Genomic DNA, 14,194 nt, shown 5'->3' on the forward strand with positions numbered 1-14,194 from the left:
GGAAGGCAGTGGAAGACAGCCTAAATATCTGAGCCCCTGCCACCCATGTGGGATACCCAGATGGAGTTCCAGGCTAACGGCTTCAGCCTGGACAAGCCCCAGCCATCGCGGTCATTTGAGGAGTGAACCAGGGGATAGAAGATACCTCTTTCTCTCTCTTCTTCTTCCTCTAATTCTATCTTTCAAATAAATAAATATTTTTTTAAAAGCAGAATAACATTTATTTACATATAGTGACAGGGAAACATCCTTAGTACATTGCATAATGAATAAACCATGCATCAGAATAGAATACAATTCCAAAGAAAAAAGAAGGAGGAGAGGCAGCCGCACATGCCACTATGGCTAAGAGCAGATCTCACAGGGCTGGCGCCGTGGCTCACTTGGTTAATCCTCCACCTATGGTGCCATCATCCCATATGGGCATCGAGTTCTAGTCCCGGTTGCTCCTCTTCCAGTCCAGCTCTCTGCTGTGGCCTGGGAGGGCAGTGGAGGATGGCCCAAGTGCTTGGGCACCTGCACCCACATGGGAGACCAGGAAGAAGCCCCTGGCTCCTGGCTTTGGATCAGTGCAGCGCCGAACATAGTGACCATTTGGGGAGTGAACCAACGGAAGGAAGACCTTTCTCTCTTCTCTCTGTCTATAACTCTACCTAGCAAATAAATAAAAATAATAAAAAATAAAAAATAAAAAATAGCAGATCTCTGCAGTTGGACTGTCTGGGTTCAAATCCTAGTTCTGCTGCTCATCGTTGGTCACCATGGGAATGTGAAGGCGACCTTGGTGTCCCCTTCAATGAGCTGGGACTATTGAGAGAACCTGCCTCATAGGCACACGACCAGCTTTTGGGAGATCAGACAAATCATTAGTAATGATCAATTGTAGGCAGCTGGATATGAAGGAATGGGGAGCTTCAATTTTGAGTAGATTCCTCCCCTGACTAGCCTACATTTTTATAAGAATGTTGAAACAGAATTTACAGAAGTTTTTCTTCTGAAATATAAGACATATATTAATAGATGACAACGCTTGACACAACCTCAGTAGGCGGAGGATTAATGAATGGTGCAGATATTTGTCTATTCAATCAGTCTCAAAGATAACAGAAGGCTTGGGGCTGGCATTGTGACACAATGGGTTAAGCCAACGCCTGCAACACTGGCATCCCATAGGAGCAGCCAGTTCAAGTCCTGGCTGCTCCACTTCCGATCCAGCTCCCTGATGATAGCCTGGGAAAGCAGAGGAAGATGGGCCCAAGTGCTACCCACGTGGGAGACCTGGAAGAAGCTCCTGGATCCTGGCTTTGGCCTGGTCCTGCCCCGGTCATTGCAGCCATGTGGGGAGTAAGCCAGAGGGTGGAAGTTTCTCTCTGTGTCTCCCTCTCTCTATGTAACTCTGACTTTCAAAATAAATAAATAAATAAATAAATAAATAAATAAATAAATCTATTTAAAAAAAGAAAGGTTGAAAAGAAAAAAATGTCTTCCTGATAAAACAAACACTACCTAAAGAAATTATCCTTTGTGTAGCTACAACTTGACTATGTGGAGCCGGCATTGTGGTATAGCAGGTTAAGCTGCACCTGCAAGGCCAGCATCCCATGTGAGCACCTGTTCAAGTCCCAGCTGCTCTACTTCCAAGCTAGCTCTCTGCGAATGCACCTGGGAAAGCAGTGGAAGATGGCCCACGTGTTTGGGTCCTTCCTGCCCACGTGGGAGACATGGATGAAGCTCTTGGCTTCTGGCTTCAGCCTGGCCCAGCGCCAGCCATTGTGGCCATTTGGGGAGTGAACCAGTGGTTGGAAGGTCTTCCTCTATCCCTCATTCTCTCTCTGTAACTCTGCCTTTCAAATAAATCTTTACAAACAACTACAGACTTGACTGCAGATCCCTTACTGCTGTTTCTTCAAGCAGTTACTTTAGAAAGCTGACAAGTATAAATCCTTTCTCTGAGATCCAAGTTTGAGATCTAAGTTTTCTTCCACCCAGAAGTGCCTCCTCCAGGACCTGGGAGCCACCTCTGAAAGGCAAACATCGAGGGAGACAGCCTCCAGCCTCCTGGTCTCCTGGCCTCCTGGCCTCTGAGGGAGGAAGGCAGGAGCCTAAATTTGGTGGATGCCTTGCTCCGATTTGCAAAACTTCTTCCTGTGAAAAAGTCACAAGCAGTGTATTTCTCCCCTGGCTGCTCCACTTCTGAGCCAGCTCTCTGCTGTGGCCTAGGAAAGCAGTGGAGGATGGCCCAAGTCCTTGGGCCCCTGCACCCACATGGGAGACCTGGAGGAAGCTCCTGGCTCTGGATCAGCCCAGCTCTGCCATTGTAGCCATCTGGGGAGTGAACCAGCAGATGGAAGAACCCTCCCCACCCCCGCCTCTTCTCTCTCTGTGTAACTCTGACTTTCAAATGAATAAATCTTTAAAAAAAGACAAGAGACATATCCATGAGGTCCGCCATTGCCCCCTCCCCACCAATAAATACAATAGCTCATTTATTGAGTACTTTGCAAAGAACCAGGAAACATATTATCTCATTTAATCCTTAGGACAACTTTACCAGGGAGGTGTCATTATTTTCTTGGAATCTAAACCTCAGAAAGGTTAAGAAACTTCCCTAAGATCACACAGTTCCCAAGTAGCAACCTCAGGAGTCTAACTCCAGTATCTCTGTTTCTAGAAACTTTTGTATGGCCCAGACAAAAAACATGGCAGCTGGGGCCAGTGCTGTGGCAAAGCAGGTAAAGCCACTGCCTGCAGTGCCGGCATCCATACGGGTGTGGGTTCCAGCTGCTCCACTTCTGATCCAGGTCATTGTCAATGCGCCTGGGAAAGCAGCAGAGGATGGCCCAAGTCCTTGGCCCCTGTACCCACATGGAAGACCAGGAAGAAGCTCCTGGCTCCTGGCTGTGACCTGTCCCAGCTCTAGCCATTGTGGCTATTTGGGGAGTGAACCAGTGGATGGAAGATACCTCCTTCATCACTCCCTCTCTCTCTATCTCTGTGGCTCTGCCTTTCAACTAAAATAAAAATAAATCTTTTTTAAAAAGCATGGCAGCTGTGCAAATGAAGTATGACTGAAATCTGTTGTTTATGCAAGCTTTCTGTCTGTGCAAAGTAGCTATGTCTTTTTTTTCCCAAAGATTTATTTTTATTTTTTGAAAGGCAGAGCTATGAGGGGGAAGGAGAGAGAGAGAGAGAGATCCTTCACCTGCTGGTTCACTCCCCAAATGGCCACAATGACCAAGGCTGTGCCAGGTGGAAGCCAGGAGCCTGGAACTCCACTTGGGTCTGTGTGTGTGGCAGGATCTTTTCTGGGTCTCCCACCTGGGTGCAGGGGCCCAAGCACTTTGGCCACCTTCCAAGGCTTTCCCAGGCCATCAGCAGAGACTTGAATTGGAAGTGGAGCAGCCAAGACACAAACCAGTGCCCATATGAGATGCTGGCACCACAAACAGAGGCTTGGCCTACTACACCATATCACCAGCCCCTGCTGTGTCATAATGTAAGTCATAGTGATGGTGTTACTAAAACAATAGCAAGAACACATACACCACTGTGGCAAAACAGCCGGCCCTTTTCACCCCAAACAGTGGGAACATCGCCTCTCTGTCACACCTGTCCTTGCAGCTGGGAGGTCAGCTCCTGCTGGGTGGGGATCTGGGCTGTTTTTTTTTTGAACTTCTGCTTCTGCAGTGTCTATGAAAATGCTCAGTGCATGCGTGGAGTCCCGTAAGTGGCTGTTGAAGACAAGGGGAAAGGTGGAGGGAGGGACGAAGGAAAGATGGATGGGAAGGAAGCAAGGAGGGAAGCCCGGGCTAGAACTGGAGTGGGAGTTAGGAAGGTTCTCTCCCTGCCTCAGTCCCCAGCCCACTTAGACTTACTGGAAAAGGAGCTGTGTGCAGAGCGGTAAACGAGCAGCCAGCGGGCAGCAGGTCTCTGCCTCTCGTTCCCTCTTCCTTGGTGGTAGTGATGGTGGAGGAGAGAGAAGAGTGTGGAGAATAGCTTGGGTTCTACACTGATCCTCACCCTCAGCACTGTGGACATTTGTGGCCAGAAATCTTCTGCCGTGGGTGCAGAGCTGTGCATCGTCAGACAATGAGCAACATCTCTGACCCTCACCCACTCAATGCCCACAGCGTTGTCCCACTGGAGCTGGGATGACCGAATTTATCTCTAGGCACTGCCAAACGTCGCAGCGGGGTGAGGGTGGGGTAGAGCGGGGCCAGTGCAGCTACACAAGATTGGCCAAGGGTGAGGACCCCTGGGCTAGAAGATCATGTAACGATGGGCCACCAGCTAGTCAAGAGGTATGGAAAATGCCAGCGCTCAAACACAAGTGGGGGACAGTTCAGGCTCTCAGGGCTCTCAAAGCCATGGCAGAAACCAAGGGGACAGCAGGCATCGTGGCTCTGCTGTGGCTCCAAGCTACACAAGCAGAGGAGCATTCATCACCGTGATGACTCAGGAAATGAATGTTCTCCTGGTCTGTCTGCCATTCCAGGTACGAAGTTAAGAAATTTAATAAGAAAATTGATCTCTATGCACATGGTGAAAGAGAATCTAATGAGAAGCCAGCCAGGCAGATTCAAAAGCCTCCAATTATTTTCCCTAATATAGGCACAACCATTTCGGAACACAGTTACAGACTTAAAGCCCCACAGGGGAATTCAGTGGAAATCATTTAAACATTTATTTGATGTGAAACCTCTGACCCAAGCAATTCATAGAGCAATTAAAGGAGGATGGCCTGGGAGGGTTGACAGTAACATAGTTTGGGGTTCTGTTGACAAATGGTCAGTGCAAATAATGATTGGTGGCAACTGAAATTAGATCCAAATGTGAATAATATGCAAGAAAGATCCCATAAGGCTGGAGACCGGAAACCGTAACATCCAATATGCAGTGCTCGTTAACAAATGGGAGCAAAGGGCAAATTTGACTTCGATTACATTTGCAGATCATGCAGAATGAGTAAGAAGTGGCAAACACCGAAGATAAATTAAAGCTAAAATTATCAAAGGACCTGCATAGGTGAGAGCCTTGGTCAGAACTCAGTGACATGAAATTTCACATGAAAAGGGAAAATCTCACACAGTTAGGGCTGGTTACACATGAAGGACCAAGTAATCACACAGCACACACAAGTAAGAGGCTGGGTGGTGTTGGATCAGCCCAGGGAAAAACTCGGTATTCCTCCAACATACCTTGGAAGGTTGGCTTAGTAACTTAGCAGATTGTTTGTAAGGAGATTTTGCAACAGGGGAGACAGGAAGTAGCAGATGTAAACCTGCTGTTCCTACAATCCTGGCTCAGGGGCATAGAGTTTTGCTACAGGAAAATGAAAATGCTGGTGAAGTCAACATCCTAGTATGGCTACAGGATGGTTCAGAACATAGCACACCCTCGTTCTATCATCACCATCATCATCGTCTTTATTTATTTATTTTTGACAGGTAGAGTTAGACAGTGAGAGAGAGAGAGAGAGAAAGATCTTCCTTCCATTGGTTCACCCTCCAAATGGCCACTATGGCGGGCACGCTGCGCTGATCCGAAGCCAGGAGCCAGGTGCTTCCTCCTTGTCTCCCATGCAGGTGCAGGGCCCAAGGACCTGGGCCATCCTCCACTACCTTCCTGGGCCACAGCAGAGAGCTGGACTGGAAGAGGAGCAACTGGGACAGAATCCAGTGCCCCAACAGGGACTAGAACCCAGGGTGCCGGCACCGTAGGCGGAGGATTAGCCTAGTGAGCCGCAGTGCCAGCCAGTCATCATTTATTGAGTTCCTACACTTTTGCCAGATTCTGTTATTAAAAACTTTACTTTGCTTTAAGAAGTCTTCACAACAACCAGGTATTATTATCCATATTTTACAAATGGGGACATGGAGAGGTTAAGTGTTTTGTCCAAGATCAACAGTAAACGGCAGAGAACAGATTGTCAATGTGTATCCTTCAGGACAAACCGTAGCTGAAGGAACCTGAAAGAAAACCTAGGGTGTTCCTAGCAGATTTGAGAAGTGGTGAATTCAGTTTTGTAGGCAAACTTGACCCTAGGCAAAAAAACTGACATTTGCCTTTGATCTGCTCCAACCTTCCTTTTCAGAACCTCCCTATGGTTTCTGGGAATTTATTTGACTCAAACAAATAGGGGTTTATTTGTCACAGGTCCTCTGGGGGGACAGGTACTAGTGATGAGTTCCCATTCCGACAGTGTCAGGGCTGAAGTCTGTGTATTTGCACATGGAGCAGGTGGCTGCCTGAGCTCCATGGACCTCCACACTCAAGACGGGAAGAAGGTGGAAGGGCAGTGCCATCTGTAGCTCACTTCTTTAGCAGGAAGGCACAAGCTTGCCCAGCACCCACTGCTGACTCCCATTTAGGTCTCATCGTTCACAACAAGATTAGGTGGGCGCTCTGGAGAGCCTGGGGAAGTAGGAGACAGGATTGCACCTGGGCCTGGGGCTCTCTTTGCCAGGAAGAAAGTAGAAGTGATGGGGCCAGCACTGTGGCATAGTGGGTTAACACCCTGGCCTGAAGCGCTGGCATCCCATTTGGGTGCTGGTTCAAGACCCGGCTGCTCCTCTTTCGATCCAGCTCTCTGCTGTGGCCTGGGAAAGCAGTGGAAGATGGCCCAAGTCCTTGGGCCCCTGCACCTGTGTGGGAGGCCAGGGCAAGCTCCTGGCTCCTGGCTTTGGATAGGCGCAGCTCCAGCCGTTGCGGCCAATTGGGGAGTGAACCAGGGGATGGAAGATATCTCTCTCTCTTCTTCTCTTCTTCTTCTCTTCTCTCTCTCTCTCTGCCTCTCCTCTTAAAATTTAAAAAAGAAAATAGAAGTGGGAACATGGTAAGCTCCTGACATTTCTGTCTCAACCTCCTTTTTGCCCTTTTTCAACCAACCTGATTCCTACAGTATCCTGATCCGAGCAGCGGACATGTTTGAGCCAAAGTGTGAGCCAGCGGGCAGCTGAGATGTGTCTGTCCCTGTTGTCCGTGCCCGGCTGAGTTTGTCAAAAGGCACTGCAATCGCAAACCTGCAGAAGTGGGTTCCGGAGGTGAGCGCCTACGGAAGTGGTCAGGTACCCCTGGGGGAGGGGCACTCCAGGCTTTCCTGTGTGGTCAGTAGTCAGCATTCGATGCGTTCCCAAATATGGAAGAATGCCTTGCGGGCCTTGGAATCCAGAAAGCCTTTAAGCATATAATTAAACATATAATTACCATGTGATCAAGAAATCCCATTCTTAGGTATTTACCCCAGAGAAATGTAAACATTTGCTGACAGAAACACGTGAATGCGCACATCCACTTTATTCATTTTAGCCAAAAAACAAACAAAAATAAGACAAAACAAAAACCTACCAAAAAAACTGGAAACAACCCAAATACCCCTCAGTTGGAGACTGAGAAAACAAATCCAGGGACAGCTACGCAGCGGAACGCTCCGTCAGAAGAAAGGAGCAGACATCTTTTGCAGGGCAGACAGACAGCCTCCCAAAAGCATATGGTGAATGAAAGATAGCAGATGCAAAAGACTACACACTGTATCCAGCATTTATGTGAAATTCTAGAGGAGACAAAAACGATCTGGAGTAGCAAAGCTTGCCAGTGATTCGCTAAAGCCGGGAGACTATCTGAGGTGACAGGAATGCTCAGTTATCTTGATGGCAGTAGTTATTCATGAAGGATACCATTTACATGAGTGCATTTTAATATGCATGATATGCAAATTGTGTCTCCTTAAAGTTGGCTTATATTTTTAAAACTCCTGTCCAGGACTCGATTTTCATTTTCTTTATTTATTTATTTATTTATTTTTGACAGGCAGAGTGGACAGTGAGAAAGAGACAGAGAGAAAGGTCTTCCTTTTGCCGTTGGTTCACCCTCCAATGGCCGCCGCAGCTGGCGCACTGCGGCCAGCACACCACGCTGATCCGAAGGCAGGAGCCAGGTGCTTCTCCTGGTCTCCCATGGGGTGCAGGACCCAACCACTTGGGCCATCCTCCACTGCACTCCCTGGCCACAGCAGAGAGCTGGCCTAGAAGAGGGGCAACCGGGACAGGATCGGTGCCCCGACCGGGACTAGAACCCGGTGTGCCAGCACCACAAAAGGAGGATTAGCCTAGTGAGCTGTGGCACTGGCCACATTTTCTTTATTCTTAATCACACTCCTTCTGGAGAATTCTGATTTTGTTGTGTCCCAATTCCAGGGAAAGTGGTATTTGGTCAGTACCTGGAGGAAATGCAGAAAGCTTTATGGTTGCATTGTCAGCAGCTCCGTCGACCAGATTGTATGATGGTTAATTTTATGTGTCACTGGCTAGGCTATGGTACCCAGGCATTTGGCCAAACATTATTCTACATGCTTCTGTGAAGGTATTTTTTTAAAGATGACATCGATACTTAAATCAGTAAACTTCGAATAAAGCAGATTACTGTCTATGACGTGAGTCGGCCTTGTTCAATCAGCTTAATAGAAAGAGATGAAGTTTTCCAAGCAAGAAGGAGTTCTGCCAGCAAAGAGCTTCTGGACTTGCTCTGTAATTGTTCCCTGGACTCTGGCCTGCTGGCCCTTCCTGCACATTTTGCACCTGTCAAGCCTCCACTATCACTGGAGCCAATGTCTTAAAATAAATCTCTTTTTCCATTGATAGACAGACAGATAGATGATAGGTAGACAGATGGACACATCCTGTGGGTTGTCTCCCTCTGGAGAGTTCTAACGCAGACAGGTGAATGCTGTGGACTTAAAGAGTGGTGAAGCTGTGAGCCCTCCATGTACAAGTTGTCACTCCAGGGTTGAGCTTGAAGAGAGGGGCTTAAAAGGAGGGGTCTGCACCACACTTCTGAAGTGCCAGTGCCAGCTGCTGGGCCATGGACCAACACTGATATTTTCCAAGACAATAAAATCATCTACTCATCACTAAAAGATTAAATGAGATTTCAATAAAAAGGAATTCTCACTTTACCATAAATGATATTTTAAGATTTATTTATTTGAAAGGTAGACTTAGAGAGAGAGAGAGAGAGAGAGAGAGAGAGAGAGAGAGAGGTATCTTCCATCTGCCAGTTCACTCCCCAATGGCCAGGGCTGCGCCAGGCCCAAGCCAGAAGCCAAGAGCTTCCTGCAAGTCTCTGATATGAGTGACAGGGGCCCAAGCACTTGGGCCATCTTCTGCTGCTTTCCCAGGTGCATTGGTAGGGAGGTAGATCAGAAATGGAGCAGCAGGGACTCAAACCAGCGCCTGTATGGGATGTTGGCATCCCAGGCAGCAGCTTTACCCGCTACGCCAAATCACTGATCCCCATAAATGATATTTATAGTACTAGGGGTTGACTTCCCAAGGGTCACCCAGAACTAAATCTCCCAATTTCTGGAGCAAGAATGTGCCCCTGCTTTGTCTTAGATACCAACTGAAGGGGGCCACTCTGCCTGGAGGCTTAAAAGGGTCAATGCTAGCGTAAACTTCAATTAAAATTTCAATTTTGGTGGGAAGAAAGATCACACTATTATAATATGACAATAAAACTGTGATAGGTAGTTTTAACTAGCTTTCCAATAACTCAGCTGAGCTGATCTTTTTCTCTTTATCACCAGAGTCAGCAGGCCGGGATCCACAACAGGTGACACCCCATGACACCACTTGGCTGTTAGGACCATCCCCTTCCTGAGCCTCACCAGTGGCCATGCAGGGAGGCTCTTGTGCACTCTGCCCTCACAGATACCCTCATTTCCGCCTTAATGTAATAAACGGTTCTGAATACCTGGGTGCTACAATGCTAGGCACTGTCAAGAGAGAGAATAAGAGAGATAGATGAACGGATCTTGATTTGATATAATCGAATCAGATTAAACTAATGGCATTTCAGAGATTTTTCTGAATAATTTTTCTTCTTAGGAAATTGCTGCTAAACTTGGTTGCAACTTCTCCTGGAGAGAAGGGAGAGGCCATGGCCAGGAGAAGCCAGGTAGCAGGGAGGGGGTGTGGTTTGGGAATAATTATACTTCATGCTCATGCAGTCAGCTCTTTCTATGAAGTTTACATTCATAGGCTTCTGAGGGTTCGTCCTGACACCCCGGAAGATGAGTACAGCCTCTGTAGAAGTGTCCTTAGAAGAGGCAGCCAGAGTTGCTCAGCCCCAGAAACATGGCAGCCCTGCTACTGTGCCATCATCTCTGCTCCCTCTCTCTGCCATCTGACAAAGGATTGAGTCCTCGCCTGCCTGTGTCTGAGGAGTCAGCCCAATTTGTGGAGGCGCCCACCCTTCTAGGCGGGGGTGATCTGGAGGATGCACTGGTTTTCATTTTCTCAGGCTTGGGTCTCGTCTAGTGACATAATAATGCAGCTGTGGAAAGCTCTGGAAAATGGGCTCCTTGTTCACCAGATCTATTGACCAATGACAAGTTCCCCCAGGGGTGATCCAAGGAAGTTTTTTTGGGGTCACCCTCAGTACCCCAGCTCCCTCAACTTCGAAGGGGGATCAGTCACACTGGGCGACTGTTCAGAAGGAAGGGGTCAGGATGGGGGAGGGGACAGGCAACTGTGCCCTGTGAGCAGCTGCTGAAGGCACAGGGCACAGACTGCAGAGAAAGCCCGAGGCAGGCAGGGGAGCAAGCACCTTGGGTGGGGGAGCTTTATAAGGACCAAAGGCTGGGTCTAGCAGGACCACATGATGGCAGGAAGCTGGAGAGACGCATTTACGCATTAGATACACTCAATCTAAGGGAGAGTTTTCTAGATTCAGTGTCTCCAAAGCTATGAATGGGTGAGTTCTCTAGCACTGGAGATGCTCAAGTGTGGGCAGAAGGGGCATTTGGCAAGGACATAGTTAAAGAGGATGAGCAGTCAGATGAGGCCAGTGGGACCCAACTGGGAGCCTTCCCATCTGGAAGGGGATATTCGGCAATAGATATTTTGGTTCTCACAACAGAGGGGTGCTACTGACATTTAGAGGGTTGTCCAACACCTGCAATACACAGGACGGCCCTCATAACCAAGACTCATGCAGCCCCAAGACGGGAGTGCTGGGTTGAGAAACGCTGGATTGGATACACTGCAAACTGGAACCCAGGGCAGTCTCCTCCCCCAATCTGTCCGGTCACTCAGAGCGCTGTGGAAGGCGATCATGCTAGGAAGATCTAGAGTTCAGATTATGCAGTATCCTGGTCAAACTGATGGATCTCAGACATGTTTGAATTTTCAGACATTGTGGTCTACATTTTGGAACATGGGCCATCCCTGCTGCAGCCCAGTCTAAGAGCCTGTTATTATTCATAAAGCAAATTGTATGTCCCCACCACTTCACTTCCACCTGCTTCCACATAAGTTGGAAGGTGCTGCACTCCAGTCTTAAGGCAGGGGAGATGGGGATGGAGGAGAGAAGAAACCAGAACACAGACAGGCCTGCAGTGACGACTCAACACAAAGCCTCTCAAAATCCCCCACATCTCTGCCACATTTATCTTGTCATGTGCTTTTAACGCATGACTCCTGGGAGGTGAAACTGTCAAAGCTCAGTGAAGTCCAAACACAAAGAAACTCCTTCTCAACAGATTTACCACACTCAGAGGTGTGGGCTTGGTTCTTGGTTCTGCTAATTGCCATCTGGGGCGGTGGGCAAGTGACATAAGCTCCCTGTGACTCAGTTTCCTCATCCATAACACAGGATAAATGACCCTGACTTCATGGGACAGCTGTGATGATCCCTTGAGTATACATATGATGCCCCCACACACCCCTGGTATATACTAAGATATACTAAGATACTAAGTGGCAACAGTAACTGTATGATCACCTCCTTGGGAGACTTAAGTAGCTCATGGTGTTGATTTGGGCATTGACGGAGAAAAGGATGGCATCTCGAAGTGGTTTTGTGGCACATCAGGAAAGGATGTTACCTGTGACGCCGGCATCCCACATGAGCACCGGTTCCAGTTCTGGCTGCTTCACTTCCCATCCAGCTCCCTGCTAATGCGCCTAGGAAAGCAGTGGAAGATGGCCCAAGTGCTTGGGCTCCTGCCATCCATGTGGGAGACTTGAATGGAGTTCCTGGCTCTTGGCTTCTGCCTGGTCCAGTCCCAGCTGTTGCAGCTATTCTGGAAGTGAACCAGCAGATGGAACATCTCTCTCTGTCTCTCCCTCTCTATATATATAATTCTACCTTTCACATGAAAAAGTAAATCTAAAAAAAGAAATTAAAATGATATCATCTTGAAACTCACGATCTGGTGGTATAGCAGGTTAAGTATCCACCTGCATTGCTGGCATCCCCTACGGGAGCTGGTTCAAGTCCTGGCTGCTCCACTTCCCATCCAGCTTGCTTCTAATGTTCCTGGGAAAGTGGCTGAGGATGGTCCAAGTGCTTGGGCCCTTGTACCCACGTGGGAGACCCAGATGAAGATTTTGGTTTCTTACTTTGGCCTGGCTCAGCCCTAGCCATTGTGGCCATTTGGGGAGTGAACTAGTGGATGAAGGGCTTTCCTCCTTTCTCTACTATCATGAATGAAAACAAAGTACCAGTTAGCAAATAGATACGCACGTTCTCATCACCCCTCCTAATACCTAGGGAGGGAGGTGTTTCCAACTCAGCTGCAGATAAATGGAGGTGCGGCTGCTAAGCCACTGGCCCCAGGTCATACAACAGCTCCAAAATGGCAGAGCTGGCTCTGGAGCCCAGGTAGGCAGCCTGGCCCCCGGACTCCCCCACTCCCCTTCGTCGTCTGCTTCCCCTGCTCCAGTCGGGACCTGGGAATCTTGGGGGCACCTCACTGCTGTGAAGTCTGCCCTAGTGTCCACCAGCTTTCATTGCTAGTGGCTCACTAGGCTAATCCTCTGCCTTGCGGTGCCGGCACACCAGGTTCTAGTCCCGGTCGGGGCGCCGGATTCTGTCCCGGTTGCCCCTCTTCCAGGCCAGCTCTCTGCTGTGGCCCGGGAGTGCAGTGGAGGATGGCCCAAGTGGTTGGGTCCTGCACCCCATGGGAGACCAGGAGAAGCACCTGGCTCCTGCCTTCGGATCAGCGTGGTGCGCCGGCCACAGCGTGCTGGCCGTGGCGGCCATTGGAGGGTGAACCAATGGCAAAGGAAGACCTTTCTCTCTGTCTCTCTCTCTCACTGTCCACTCTGCCTGTCCAAAAAAAAAAACAAAAAAAACTCGAGGCAGGCTCACTTGGTAAAGAAAAGAGATTCACTTAGCTCACAGTTTTAGAGGTCAAAGGGCATGGCACTGGCATTGGTTCAGCTCCAAGGAGGGCCTTCGGGGCTCTGTCTCATCACGGGGATGGCAATGGGTGCAGCATGTGACAGGTGGGGAGCAGGATCACACCTGGAAGCCAGAGAGGGTCTAGGAGGGGCAGGGCTCAGGCTTTTATGACTATCTGCTCAGAGAACTATCGTGTCCCGTGAGAAACACCTTCATCCTGCTGAAGGGCACTCCCCCATTGACCAAGGACTCCCACCAGGTCCCACTTCCAGAAGGTTCCATAGCACCTCCCTATACCGGCACCTGGGGACCAAGCTCCCAACAGTGGCCTCTTGGGGGACATAGCACATTGGCACCAGCCTATAAACAACCAGTCATAGTCTAAGGCATTCCCCCCACCAAGCTGTAAGGGTACTTCAAAAAACTCATGGAAAATGCCTATTGTGGAAAAATCACACATGGATTCCAAAATTTTTTTGGACCCAAATCAACTTATCTTTTCATTCCATTTCCATGAACTCCATGAATAAAGTAATTCTCTCCAAATGCCTGAGTCTGGTTTCGGTAGCTTCTCAGTTGTCTATCAAATGCCATTGACTCTGTCTTCCAGTGGTGATGCAGTCCGAGCCAGGAACATCCACACTACAGTCCCCACCCTCTCTTGCAGTTACTGTGACCCTGTGGCTGGCTTTTTAGCGGTGGCGTGTGAGCGGCAGAGACAAGTGTTAGATTGGATATTAAAGGAGTGGGCCCCTCTCCAGTTTTCCCTTCCTGCAGCTCAGGCCATGCACACATAGGACATGCAGGTCCCCCATGTAGACGGCAGAGGCCAAAGTACTTGGACCACCTTCTGCTGCTTTCCCGGGCGCTTCAGCAGGGAGCCGGATTACAAGCAGAGCAGCAGGGACAAGGGTGTCCCAAACAGTGACTCAATGCTGCACTCAACATCCAACCCTTCGGGGAGGATTTTAAAAGGCACAAAGTGAGGACAGGCACCCATTGAGGCTCC

Source organism: Lepus europaeus, chromosome 9 (assembly GCF_033115175.1).
Source record: "Lepus europaeus isolate LE1 chromosome 9, mLepTim1.pri, whole genome shotgun sequence".
In the NCBI taxonomy this organism is placed as follows: Eukaryota; Metazoa; Chordata; class Mammalia; order Lagomorpha; family Leporidae; genus Lepus; species Lepus europaeus.